A 14796-nucleotide genomic window follows, 5' to 3' on the forward strand; every position below is an offset into this window, starting at 1 on the left:
ACCAAGTAACTGAGTGCCTACAAAAACCATGCACAGTGTTTATAATGCTTTATTTGTGTCAGTGTGAGCAGATGTTGAGAAAACAAACACAATCTGCTGCATTGAACTTTTCCTGACCTGCCAAATTCACAGATTTAAAGGAGGGTATTTTCTTAACGTCAGAATAAATAAACATAATTCAGGCAGAATGACGTTTCTTCTCAAACGTATTTGCTGTTTAGAATAAGTAGAAATGATTGTAAATTATACCTGAGTTTTAATAGACCCTGCAGTGGTGGACTTGTTAAGTTAATGGACCTTAATTAAGTTTAATGGGCATTGGAAAATAAATTGGTTAAACACACTGCCAATAGACAAATACCTGTCATAGGGTGTGAGGATAAACAGGGCAGTTCAGCGGGCAGCCCGGGATAAGTGATGACTTAATAAACTCTTTAATTGTGGCTCTATGTGATGGCTCTCTCCTTCATGTCTGTACAGCTGAGTTACTGTCAGCCTCTCTGCAGTGTGTGTGCTGCTGGTGCACTGCAGAGCTGCATTGTTAAAATCAACTTAAAAAGCTTGCCGAGGCTTTTCTCGAGTGTTTATTTGAATCATTATTTCACCCTGAAGTAATAAATCTGCTCACGCGTCAGGTTCAGCCTCTCCAGAAGCATTCCCGCTGTTCACTTTCTCTGATCAAATCGAGTTGTTTGCAGACGTGCTTTTGTCAGTGATTGAGAAGTTGTCCTTGGCATTTCTGACATTATTTTTCCATAGATGATAAAGTGTTTGATGGAGAGGGGTTTTTTTTCTGTATGTTTGTGTGAATAAAAAGGGAAAAGTAGAAATTAAAGCAGTGTGCAGCTCAAAAAAAAAATCCTCTTAAAGGTTTAAAAGTGCAGTTTTGTCACTAAACTGCAACATCTGTTAAAACAAACGTGCAAACATACTCACTGATGGAGCTCTGAGGGGATAAACTGTGGCATTTATTGACTCACCATGCTATTATTTATGACACTGTATGGTTATTTTGCCAAACTAAAACAATTTATATTTTTAGGTTTGCAGGTTTGCAGTACCTTCCTTTGTATGTGCGCACATTGTTTTATTAAAAACCACTACAGAAGCTGGACGGTGCCACTAAAATGAAAATAGCTTCATTAGTTAATTGAAATATTACTTCATTTTGATTTAAATGATGCAGATGTAAATCTTTGATTTAAAAGGTTTGGTATTATGTAATACTGAGATGCACATATTAGCCTTTAACTGGTTGTTTATCAGAAGTGTTAGCAGCATGTTGGCTTTTTCTTAGTATTCAAAAAGCATTTATTAACACCTTATGACCACAATTTACGACTAGTAGGACATTAACCTGCAATTTATGAGACCCAGACTGTGCACGGCGGCTTAAGACATCATAACTTAAATACAAAAACTACCTTACTTAGTATAACTAATCTGTACTGAGAAGGTTATTAAAGTATAAACTCTCACAACCCTAGTCACAAAAAAGTTGGGACATGATGTAAAATGTGGATAGAAACAGATTTTGAGGGTTTGCATTTAAAGTCTATGTTTGATTGTAATTAGTGCAAAGACAACAAATCAAATGTTGAAACTGAAATATGTAAATATATGTTATGAAGGCTATATGCCAATTTTCAGTTTGATGCCAGCAACACGTTTCAAAAAAGTTGGGACATGGACATGTTTGTTATTGTGTTGCATCAGTTTTTCTTTTAACAACACTCGTTTGTCGTTTGGAAACCAATGAGACCAGTATTGAAACCAATGAGACCAGTATTGAAACCAATGAGACCAGTATTGAAACCAGTGAGACCAGTTTCTGGAATTTTTAAAGTCAAATGTTGTCTTAATATAGCCTGGTATAGGATTTAAGCTGCTCAACAGTTCAGGTCTTCTTTCTATTATTTCTTTGTTTCATGAAGCACCAAATATTTTCAATGGGTGTCAAGTTGTGACTGCAGGCAGGCCAGTTTAATAGGTGGACTCTTCTACTACAGAGCCATGCTGTTGTAATATGTGCAGAATGTAGTTTGGTACTCTCTTGCTGAATATGCATGGTCTTCCCTGTAAAAGGCAAACGGCATTGTCTGGGTGGGAACATTTCTTGCTCCAAAACTTGCACATGTTGTTCAGCATTAATTCTGCCTTCCCAGATGTTTAAGCTAACCATGCCATGGGAACTTATGGATCCCTTTACCTTAAAAATGCTAGCTTTGGAACTGAACGCTGATAACAAGCCTGGTGGTTGCTCTACTGTAGAGGAGAGTCCAAGATCTCCAAGAAGAATGTCAGATTTTGATTCATCAGACCACAGGACAGTCTTCCACCTCAGGCTTAGACCCAGAGATGTAACCAGCATTTCTGGATATATTCAAGTATGGTGTCATCTTTGCATGGTGCAGTTTTAACCTGCATTTGTGAATGCAGTGACAAACTGTTCACAGAAAATGGGGTTTGAAGGGATTTTGAGCCCATGCGGTGACTTCCACTACAGAGTCATGTCTGTTTTTAATGCTGTTTAGCTGAAAGGCCCAAAGATCATGGCGAGCCAATATTGGTTTTAGGCTTTTTCTCTTTTGTAAAGAGATATCTGCATAATCTCTGACTCTTTTAATGATATTATGAACTGTAGACGATGAAATACTAAAATGAAATGTAGTTTTTATGAACTATTTGCTCACGCAGTCTCTCACAGAGTGGTGAACCTCTTCTTAGCTTTTCTTCTGAAAGACTCAGCCTCTCTGGAAAGTCCTTACTCTACCCAATCACATCACCAACCTGTTGATCATTAAACTCATTATTTGGGGGATGTTCCTCCAGGTGCTTGTTTTAGCATTACACACATTTTTCGGTGTTCTGTAGCCCCTGGTACCAACTTTTATGAAACGTGTTGCAGGCATCAAATTTAAAATGAGCATCCATTTTTCATGAAACAATTCAGTTATACAGTTTCAAAATTTGATACATTGACATTGCGGTATTTTCAATTAAATATAAGCTTTTTTTCCATTTGCAAACCATCACATTTCTTTTAGTTTCCCCAACTTTTTTGGAAGTGGGATTGTAGTTAAAGTCCTAAGTCGTAGAAAATGAATTAATTAATAAGTGCTTTTATATAATGACTAACAAACAGCCAAGATGCGTCCAACACTAATGCTTATAGCAACTTCCTAAAAGTAAATATGTGCACCTGAATATTAAGTGTTACTAAAGGTTTCAATGTGATAATAATTAAATGTGCCAGCTGATCATGTATGGAATATTTCTGGCTATAAATACAAATAAAGTCATGATTTTATAAAATCTATTTATCAAGTCATTTTTCAAAGTTTTGTTTTTTTCTCCTGTTGTTGTTTACCAATTATTATATTACCCTGGGCAAGAAAATTACATGATACTCTTGTTTTTCAACAAGAAATGGGACAAGATGATATCCTGTATGTGTAATTTAAATGACTGCAACTATAGTATGTCATCCATTTCTTCATTTACTGACTGTTACAAGTTTGGATCATTTATTTGATTGAATAATTCAGCTTCAGTAGATTATCTCATGCATCGTTATTCAGATGAATGAGTTAATGTGCAGTGAACAAAAACACTTCTATGTAACTCTGCTTCTGTACAGAACATGCCAGGATGTGATAAGAATGATACTAAAATCTCAAGTAGCTACTCACATCCTGCGTGTTGTATGTATATGCATAATTTATCTGGTGCACAATGTGCGGGGACTTCTGCAACTTGAATGAATGTCTGTGAATGTAGAACTCTTGTTTTCCAGCAGCATCAAAGAGCTGAAACGGAGCCAGCATCGTCAGTCCTTCTCTGAATCATGTGAAGTGAAGCTCCTCTACTTCGTTCCATTAGATCCTCATTAGATCACTTTGCTCTGCTGAAGTTACAGGCCACCATGTCCCTGGGTTAGCTGTATTTGTAGAAGAAGCATGAGATAGTATTACATGGCTGTTAAATGGATGGATGTCAGGTAGAATCATTATTATTATGTGTTATCAACAACCATTAGACTACTAATAAAACTCAGGGTGCATTATCATCCACCAACACGCCCAAAGTGACACGAGGAACTTCTCCAGACCTTAATCCCTGCAACAATAAAAAAAAAAACACCTGGTTGTTGTTGTGAGACAGTAACACTTTGGTTGGTTCGGTCTTAACATCTCTCTCTCTCCGCCTCAGCCTCTAACCCACTTTCTCAGCCTTTCAGCCGTCTGAGGCAGAAAGAGATCCTCTCAGTCTAATGTAACCCCTGTTCTCTACAAAACTAAAAGAGCAATGAGCTTGTTCTCAGAAGTGACAGCACCATAAGTTCCTGCTCCCTTCATAAAGCCGTTATTTCTATCAGCTGGCTCGAGCCTCTTTCACTCAGGCACTGCACTTGAAATACGACATTGTCCAAGAGGGTGTGTGAGTGAAGCAGGCAGCAACACCTGGGGCTTCATGTACAAAGACTTGCATGGATTTCCTACTGAAACATGGCGTAGGCTCAAATCCAGAAAATGTCGTACGCACGAAAATATCCAGATGTATGCATCTGTGCGCAAGGATCAACAGCTGAGCCATGAAGTTGGCATGAGGCACTGCACATTTCCACGGTCATTTGACTCTTGATACATCTGAACTTTGCCGTGAAAAAGAGCGTACGCCACGTTTTTGTGTGTACACAATGCTGAAGTGCTGAAAACTGCAGTTCCTCGAGTGTCCACTAGAGGCTGGCTACAAAAACCAAGGAATCCCCATATAGATAACCCTCAAAGCTGCAACTATTACCTAAACAAACTCACTTTGACGAACAATTATCGACTTCCAGCTCCGTGTGAAATCACTGAGTGGATAGAAGGCATCAGTAAGTGGACGGATATTTAGTTCAGAAACCAGCATGTACACCAGAGAGTGATTAAGCACACAAGCCAGCATGCCTAAGACTGCAATATCTGTGGACATGTACCGACTGTTACATATCAAGACAAATTTGTGTCTAGAAATAAGAAATCATCCCATGTCAAAGAGGAGCTCACAAGACTGCTACGTCTGAGACCTGGATCATAACAAACAAGCCAGAGAACTAAGTCCAGATAGCAAAGTGCACCGATACAGATCAGAGTATTGAGTAATAATGATTCTGTTTTTAAATTGCTAGTCAGCAGAGTTATTTGTCTGATAATTCCCCCTTAGTATTAATGATAAGATGAAATCTGTTCCTGCTGCTCGTAATTAAAACTTTCATGTACTAATTACCTCTCCAATTTGAGCCTTAATTGACTTATTTGGGCATAACCTTGGCACAAAACCACATTTTCCACAGTGAAATCTGGGTTCAGATGTTCATCAGTTAACATTTTTTAATTACACTCAAACCTGATTGAACTGAGGTCAGATAAAGAAGAGATTTAAGAGCTTGCAGCTACAGACGCCGCTGGTGTTCCAGTGTAAAGTGTGACCCTGTTAACTGGTGACTGTCAGCCAAGTGCACCTCTCACAGAGGCTTTTAGTTTTTCATGAAACACAAATCTGATGAGTTTATTTTTTATCACAATACATAATAAAATAGGATGCATTCGTGAGGACTCTTTTTATGTTTCAACAGTTAGCAAGGTCACTCTTACAGCCTCAGGAAATGTAAATGGAATGTTTAAAATTCACATAGAATCAAAATTAAATGTGTAATCAAGCTTCAACAAAAATCTGAGTGAAAATAAACATCCACAACTATGAAAAAACTCTGTTCAAAAGCAGCTTATTTTCCAGTTCATTGCATCTTACAGGACTGTGTGGGCGTGGCCTAACTCTTTGATTGACAGGTCAAGAGAGAGTTCACAGCCTGCATGTCTGAGCCGTCTGACTCTGAATCTGAAGACATAAAAACTCCAGAATCTGAAAATTATTCATATCAAATGGTCTCTGAGTGCTGAGTTACAAAATACTTCGGGATCAGGACTTCTATCATTTATCAGTTTTATCATTCCATAGTGTCCGGGGCATCAGGACCATGGGACACCCAGAGCAGCGGAAGCTGAAGTGTAGTATGTGCACACAGAGGAGCTCGGCTCTGGGTGTCAGACTGAGCTGTTTGGCTAAACTCTGAGCTGTTTGGGGAAAGTTAGTGAGGTCCTGTAGAGGTCCTGGGGAAAAGAGCCGAGCATTAACACCCATGTTAAAATTACAATTTTTACAGCAAAGTTAACCATGTTTACAGCCTGGTCTGAATAGCTCATTTCTCTATTTAAGTACATGGTAGGCTGCATGGTGGTGCAGTGGGTAGCGCTGTTGCCTCACAGCTAGAAGGTTCCTGGTTCGAATCCCCGGCCGGGCGGGTGCCTTTCTGTGTGGAGTTTGCATGTTCTCCCCGTGCATGCGTGGGTTCGCTCCGGGTTCTCCGGCTTCCTCCCACAATCCAAAAACATGCTCAGGTTGATTGATCACTCTAAATTGCCCGTAGGTGTGAGTGTGTACGTGAATGGTTGTCTGTCTCTCTGTGTTAGCCCTGTGATAGGTTGGCGACCTGTCCAGGGTGTACCCTGCCTTCCGCCCGAAGCCAGCTGGGATAGGCTCCAGCCCCCCGTGACCCCTAACAGGATAAGCGGTCAAGATAATGGATGGATGGAAATACATGGTACAGGTGTGAACTACAAGTTTTGCATAATTAAGATCATGGCTGACTTGAGTGACAGGAGCATTGTAGCAGTTTGCCAGGAGTCTAAAAGGTACTGCCCTATATGGCCACATCCATGTTTCACATAGTCTATGATGTGAACACAAAAGCTCATATCCATCCACCCTGAGTCGATATTTTTCCTGCCAAAATTATCCGTGAGAGGTCGTGGTGAGCCGATGTGTGACAATGATAGTTGGGAAATTTCCACATTCACCACCTGAATGTCCTGAAATTATCAAGCGAATATCAGGAGTTCAAATTCATAAGGCTTTCCTACCACCCTTACATTTGTGAACCAGATTGCAGCGGATCACTGTATTTTAATGGACTTCTATCACCTGAATGGGCAGGAAGGTGTCAGATGATAAGGAAAAGTGGTGAGATATCTTGGTTTGAATCTGCATGTGTCATTTTCAGAGGTTTCAACACCACAGCACCTCTTGTTCCGTTATACGACTGAGAAAAATCTTGGTATATTCTACTTTTCATCATCCGTGCATCCACAGCCAATTATTATGTAACACTCGCTGTTTATGCATCCTCAGATAGGAAGCAGCATTTCCACTAGAAATAAAAAATCCACATCTTTTCATTTTTGTGTCTCGTAGTTGGTTTCCTTCCAAATCAGCCGGTGATAAACAGAAATTGGACTCCTTGAAATTTCATAAATTATATCTTTATTGTGAGAGTTCTCAAGCACGGCCTTTGTGGAGACTGAAACAGTGCACTTGAGTCCACCTCAGAGATAATAATAATAATAATAATAATAATAATAATGCATTTTATTTATAGGCGCCTTTCTTGGCACTCAAGGTCACCTTACAACATTAAAAACAAACAGTTTAAATAACAAACAGTCAATAAAACACAATTTAAAAAGTTTGAAGTGAATGGACAGAGGAGTTGTGGTCAGATGGAGCAAGCCAGTTTAATCAGATGAGTTTTGAGTTTGGATTTAAAATGTGGGAGTGAGTCAGTGTTGCGGAGGTCAGGTGGGAGAGAGTTCCAGAACTGGGGAGCAGAGCCGCTGAAGGCTCTACTCCCCATGGTAACAAGGCGAGCAGGGGGGGACAGTGAGGTGGATGGAGGAGGAGGAGAATCTGAGGGTGCGGACAGGTGTGGCAGTATGGAGGAGGTCAGAGAGATATGGAGGGACAGGGTTGTGTATGGATTTGAAGGTGAGGAGAAGTATTTTGTAGTTGATCCGGTGTGTGATGGGGAGCCAGTGGAGCTGTTGCAGGATGGGTGTGATGTGGTGGATGGAGGCGGTGCGTGTGATGATACGGGCGGCTGAGTTTTGAACCAGTTGAAGTTTATGGAGGGTTTTGTGGGGGAGGCCAAACAGAAGGGAGTTGCAATAGTCCAAACGGGAGGAGAGGCTGTGAACAAGAATGGCAGTGGAGTGGGGAGTGAGTGAAGGACGGAGACGGTTAATATTGCGGAGGTGAAAGTAGGCAGACCGGGTGACGTGGTTGATATGGGAGGTGAAGGAGAGGGTGCTGTCGAGGATGACACCGAGACTCTTAACCTGAGGGGAGGGGAAGAGGGGCGAGTTGTCGATGGGAATAGAGAAGTTATGGAGTTTGTTTAATGTAGATTTTGTGCCAATTAGAAGAAGTTCAGTCTTATTGCTGTTTAATTTGAGGAAGTTTGAGGTGAACCAAGATTTTATTTCAAGGAGACAATCAGTGAGGGAAGAAGGTGGAAGTGAGATCATCTGCTTCCATCAGCGTAGTAAGACACACTTCAAAAAAATGAGCCTAAAGTTGTTTGAGTAGACTATTACCTTGTGCAAGTTTCTTTGTTTGGTGTGTTTGAAATGCACACAATGATGTTAGAATAAATTAAAGTAAAGATGATGAAGATTTGAGTTATTAAAGTTTGATTTACAATCATCCAAAAAGGTCATGTTTTTCTTTTCTAACTCAAAAATAGCCAAAATATTATTTACATTATCAAATCTGTCTAACTGAGCTGATTGCAGTAATATTGGTTCAGAAATAATTACTACATGCAAAAATCAGTGTATAATTACAGAAGCTGTTAGCATGAAGGTGTTAATTGTGATGTGATTAAGCTTTAATTTTTTTGAATCCCTTGCTTCTTGCTGCTGCTGTGACAGAAATAACAACAGCACTGTGCTTTGAATTGCACGTTTCACTTCAAGACTTGTTAGCTGACAAGTCAAAGGTAATATGCACTTTGTGTCAAACAATTAAAGTATCGCCGATACCGCAATGAACCAGGCTGATGTCAGAGAGAAACCATCGGCAGTGCATCATGTTGGAGTGTTTGTATCACCACAGACTGACTGCAGATCACAGTCTTGTAGGATGAGATTTTATTTTGGTCTAAGTATTTGTATTATTGAGTCTTTAATGAAGTTTGAAAGACTTCTATTTCATATATTGCACTGCCTCTTTAAGGTTGCTCAGGGTGATATGGTTTGAGTTTAAGTGAATGTGTCACAAGTTCGATGTGCTGTTGTCCTATTTTTTATTTAACCTTTATTTTACCAGGAATAGTCCCATTGAGATACAAAGTCTCTTTTTCAAGGGAGTCCTGGCCAAGACAGCAGCATAAAAAGTTTCACAAATAGAACAGGACAAAACATAAAGTGGCAAGTAACTATTACATTTATTTATAAATTAGCAGTGTTAAGCTTTAAAACATGTGCACAAGCTGATCAGATCATCCTTTATCCTAGTTTTGAAATCCTCCAATCGAATTAAACGATCCAGTTTCAGGCGACCCTGAAGCTCAAACCAAGAAGACGGAGCAAAGACATTAAAAGCACTTTTACCAAAGACAGAGCGAGTCAGAGGAATGCCAAAAAGAATTTGTCCATGGGACCGAAGATGACAGCCACTGACAACTTTAGGAGTCAATAAGGAGCATAAATAAGACGGCAGCTCCTGGAGTATGGCCTTATAAAGAATCAGAATCAGCTTTATTCGCCAAGTATGTTTGAACACACAAGGAATTTGACTTCAGTAAACTGTGCTCTCTTTGTACAAGGCATAAGAATAGGAATAAGAATAAGAACTACAATAAAAAATAAAATAAAAATATAATAACAATAACATCAGCTATAAATACAAAGAAACAACAAATAGGCTTGACTAATATGTACAGGCTAAAATAATATGATAAAGTGCAGTGGTGAGTTGCAGAGGTAGTTTTACATTATAAAATAGTAGTTAAATAGTACAAAAAATAGAAATATGGAATTCTGCTTGAGAATTGTTGCATTGTGTATCTACATGTATATTTACAGAGAGTATTGATCCAACAGGTATGACACTGTTATGGTTTAGTGTTCATCAGAGTGACAGCCTGGGGGAAGAAACTGTTCTTATGGCAGGTTGTTTTGGCGCACAGTGATCTGTAGCGCCTGCCGGAGGGGAGGAGTTTGAAGAGTTTGTGTCCAGGGTGTGAGGGGTCAGCGGTGATGCTACCTGCCCGTTTCCTGGCCCGGGACCGGTACAAGTCCTGGATGGGGGGCAGGTCGACACCGATGATTTTTTCTGCAGTCCTTATAGTCCGTTGCAGTCTGTGTTTGTCTAGTTTGGTTGCAGAGCCAAACCAGACAGTGATGGAGGTACACAGAACAGACTGGATGATGGAGGTGTAGAACATGATCAGCAGCTCCTGGGGCAGGTTGAACTTCCTGAGCTGACGCAGGAAGTACATCCTCTGCTGGGCCTTTTTTCTGATTGTGTCTATGTGGGAGGTCCACCTCAGGTCCCGGGAAATAGTGGATCCCAGGAACCTGAAAGAGTCCACAGTAGACACAGTGCTGTTCAGGATGGTGAGGGGGGGGGGGGCTTCTCCTGAAGTCCACTGTCATCTCTACCGTCTTGAGCGGGTTCAGCTCCAGATGGTTCTGACTACACCAGAGAGCCAGCTGTTCCACCTCCTGTCTGTAAGCAGACTCGTCTCCGTCCTGGATGAGACCGATGACGGTGGTGTCGTCTGCGAACTTCAGGAGTTTCACCGAGGGGTCTCCTGAGGTGCAGTCATTGGTGTAGAGGGAGAAGAGCAGTGGGGAGAGAACACATCCCTGTGGGGCGCCAGTGCTGATGGTCCGGGTGCTGGATTTGATGCTCCCCAGCCTCACCTGCTGTCTCCTGTCCGTCAGGAAGTTAGTGATCCACTGACAGATGGAGGCCGGCACTGTGAGCTGGGTGAGTTTCTGGTGCAGGATGTCTGGTATGATGGTGTTGAACGCAGACATACCAATGCTCCATTCTTCTGTTGTATAAGGAAGACAAGCCCACCTTCTCATACAAGATACAGTGATGTGTGCGGAAACCTAAACCAGAAACAAACCGCAATGCAGCATGGTACACAGAGTCCAACATTTTCAGAGAGGCTGAGGAAGCATGCATATAAAGAACATCACCATAGTCAATCACAGATACAAAGGTTGCTAGAATGAGCTTTTTACGCACAGCAAAGGAAAAACAGCGTCTGTTTCTATAAAAGAAAACCAACTTCACCCTCAGTTTTTTAGTAAGACTCTCAATATGATGATTAAAAGAAAGATTTTCATCTAAGAGAAAACCCAAGTATTTAAATGTTGAGACACATTCGATTTCCTCATTTGTGGAGGTGAAAATCTTAGACTCATTTTTCACCGTCCTCTTGGACTTGGAGAAATACATCACCTTAGTCTTGTCGGCATTTAAAACCAGCGTTAGTTTACAAAGATTCATTTGTACTGTGTTAAATGCAGCTTGCAGTTTGCTAATTGCACTTGATAAGGACGACGCTGAAGAGTACAAAACGGTGTCATCCGCATAAAAATGAAACTTTGCATCCATTACATTTTTACATAAATTATTGATATAGATGACGAATAAGATATGTTGATGAAGGGTCATTAAAGGCATCGCGACGCACAGCAGAAGTCGTCCTGTGCTCTTTCTTCCCCACAGCCCTAAAGTATAATCAATTAAGTTTGAAGTTAACGCTGTTGGAGTTTAATAGATCTGAAGAGATTAAGTTATGGCGCAACAGTATTATTCTTTAAGTAATACTTTTATACTTTTCTTCGTACAGATAGTATTTTTATTTAGAAGTTTATATTTAGATTAAATTTTCAAAATAGAGTCCCTGACAAAAGTCTTGTTGCTTATCCAAGTTGTAGGAACAACAAAGAACAACTTTACTTGTAGTCGATCAGTTGAAATCAGAAATGGCTCATATGAAAGGCAAAGCACACTAAATTATTTTTATTTTACCAAAATAAAGTTTTTTTTATCATTCATTGAGTTTTTTCATTTAATTAGGACAGAAAGGTCAGATGTTGCTTGGAAAAAAGTCTTGAAAAGTAGATATTAAACATATATCATTGATCAGTCACTCAACTTTCAACAACACATTAACAATATTTCAAAAAACGCTTTCTTCCACCTCAAAAACATCGCCCGTCTCCACCCCTCCCTTTCCTTCACTGCAGCTGAAACTCTCATCCACGCCTTCATCACCTCAAGACTCGATTATTGCAATAGCATCCTCTACGGTTCACCCAACACCCTCCTCAACAAATTACAATACATACAAAACTCAGCTGCACGCCTCCTCACTCACTCCCGCTCCAGAGACCACATCACCCCAGTCCTCCAGAACCTCCATTGGCTTCCCATCCCCTTCAGAATACAGTACAAGATCCTACTCATCACCTACAAAGCCCTCCATAACCTAGCTCCCTCCTACCTCACCGACCTTCTGCAGCCATATAATCCCTCCCGCAACCTTCGCTCCACCAACGCCAACCTCCTCACCCCTCTCACCAAACCCAAGCACCGAACCTGGGGGGACAGGGCCTTCTCTGTCGCTGCCCCCACCCTCTGAAACTCTCTCCCCCAACACCTCAGATTCTCTCCCTCACTCACCAAATTCAAATCCGGACTCAAAACACACCTATTTAGAAAGGCTTTTAAACTATAATTGATTGATTTTTTTCTTGTTTTGTTTTATTTTGCTGCCTTGCTTTTCTTTGCTTTTTTGCACTGTTTTCCTTTTGCTTTCCTATTGTATAATTGTATTTTACTGTAAAGCGCTTGGAGAACCTTTTAAAGCGCTTTTATAAATAAAATGTATTATTATTATTATTATCCATACGTCTTGGCAATGACTCAAATATCTTATCATCAAAGTCCTCTGGAATAGCAAAGAAAGCAGTCTTACAGGACTCCCAGAGTTCATCAAGATTCTTAGGTTTCATCCTCCAAACCTCCTCCTTCATCTTACCCTTGACATGCTCAATAATGTTCATGTCTGGTGACCGGGCAGGTCATTCCTGGAGCAACTTGACCTTCTTCGCTTTCAGGAACTTCAATGTGGAGGCTGAAGGAGATGAGAAGGAGCACCATCCTGCTGCAGAGTTTGCCCTCTCTTGAGGTTTGGAATGTAATGGGCAGCAAGAATTCCTTGATATTTCAGGCTGTTGATGTTGCCATCCACTCTGCAGATCTCTCTCACACACACCCCGTACTGGATGTAGCCCCAAACCATGATTTTACCTCCACCAAACTTGACTGTTTTCTGGGTGAATCTTGGGTCCATGCAGGTTCCAACATGCATTATTTGGGGCGATTGAGATGCAGTTCAGTGGATGATTCATCAGAAAAATCAACCTTCTGCCACTTTTCCACTATATCCTTATGTGACAAGACTTTTGTCAAGCAGTGGATGGCCCTTACTGTATTGTTGTTGATGAGTACCAGTGTTTCAATCACCACGTCAAATTCCTTGTCGGTGCAAGCTCACTTGGCAATAAAGCTTTCATGAATCTTGAATCTTGAATAGTTATAAACCATAGACCTTTCTTGAGTCCCTGAGCTCCATTGTCTCGTAGGTTCCTCTGAGCTGCCGTAGACATCCTCCTGCTGCGGACGTTCTGGACTCCAGCTGATACAGATGTTCTGGACTCCAGCGGCAACAGCTTCTACTACTCGCCTCATCACTATCACCTCTCTCTCATACTCCCCTCTATCCCTCTTTCAAGACCCAACTTGGTCGAGGCATGATGGCTGTCTAACATGAGTCTGGTCCTGCTCGAGGTTTCTGCCTGTTAAAAGGAAGTTTTTCCACGCTACTGTAACTAGCTAAATACTGCGATGTGCAATGCTCATGGTGGATTAAGGTGGGGTCAGACTGAGTCTTAGCCTGTCTTGAAGTTGGGTCTCTGTTCATAATTTGACACAGTGGTCTAGACCTCCTATGTTTGTAAAAGTGTCCTGAGATAACGTTTGTTGTGATTTGGCGCTATACAAATAAAGATTGATTGATTCATTGAATATTGACTGTGGATGAAACTAGATCATAGAAGTTACTCAAGGGCTTGCTAAATGGGTGGCAGCAGGCCAGTCAAAATTATGGAAAACTCAGGTCTAATGGATGTCCTCAGGTTGGCCAGTGTGAAATGCCTTACTGACATGGGGATCTATAATTTTAATATAAACAGGACCTCTATGACACAGAGAAAACAACCAAACTGGAACTCCTGAAAAGTGCAAATGCTGCTGCATCCACTTGGAATCCCTGGACGTCAGTGAGAAATCTAAATGATCTCAGAATAACTGCACACTACATATTTATGAATGTGTCATAATGTCATCCTTTTAAAATATGAAACACAAACCCTGTATTTCACAGAATAAGCACTTGGAAGCTGTCTCCTTCCTCTGAGTCATGGTTTCAATCCACATTGGTGAAGCAATGCAGCACTTATTGGAACAATAAATCTAAAAGTCAAGAGGACACTGGTGACAATCTTCTTTAACACTCTTTTTATATAGACTTCAAGCTGTTTTAAAATGCAAAAAAAAAATAGAATTTAAAAAATGTGATTAATATTTGATTAATTATTGAAATTACATGATTTCAGTCAGACAACTCACGTTTAAATTGTTTATTGTAGCAGCAAATACATATTCATGTTTGGCGCCCAGGCTCCGGCCTCATCACTCCCTGCAGATAAGTTTACATGCAGACTTTGAGGAGTGATGAGCAAAACATACTAAACACCCCCGGAGCCTGCAGGTGGAAGCTGGGGAGGCGGCGGGGAAGAAGAAAATATCAGCAATGGCATGCAGCAG

The 14796-nt window shown here is 40.7% G+C and overlaps 1 long non-coding RNA gene across 1 annotated transcript in view; it reads right to left on the reverse strand.

Annotated features, from left to right (window-relative positions):
- Window positions 1-3513: 3513 nt before the first annotated feature.
- Window positions 3514-14796, reverse strand: part of LOC117821032 — a 67118-nt gene continuing 55835 nt past the window's right edge. Inside the window, exon 3 of the long non-coding RNA XR_004632900.1 lies at window positions 3514-3940. This is a non-coding gene — a long non-coding RNA (uncharacterized LOC117821032). The remainder of the gene's footprint in view (window positions 3941-14796) is intronic.

The sequence above is a fragment of the Notolabrus celidotus genome, chromosome 11, assembly GCF_009762535.1.
Source record: "Notolabrus celidotus isolate fNotCel1 chromosome 11, fNotCel1.pri, whole genome shotgun sequence".
NCBI classification, from domain to species: domain Eukaryota; kingdom Metazoa; phylum Chordata; class Actinopteri; order Labriformes; family Labridae; genus Notolabrus; species Notolabrus celidotus.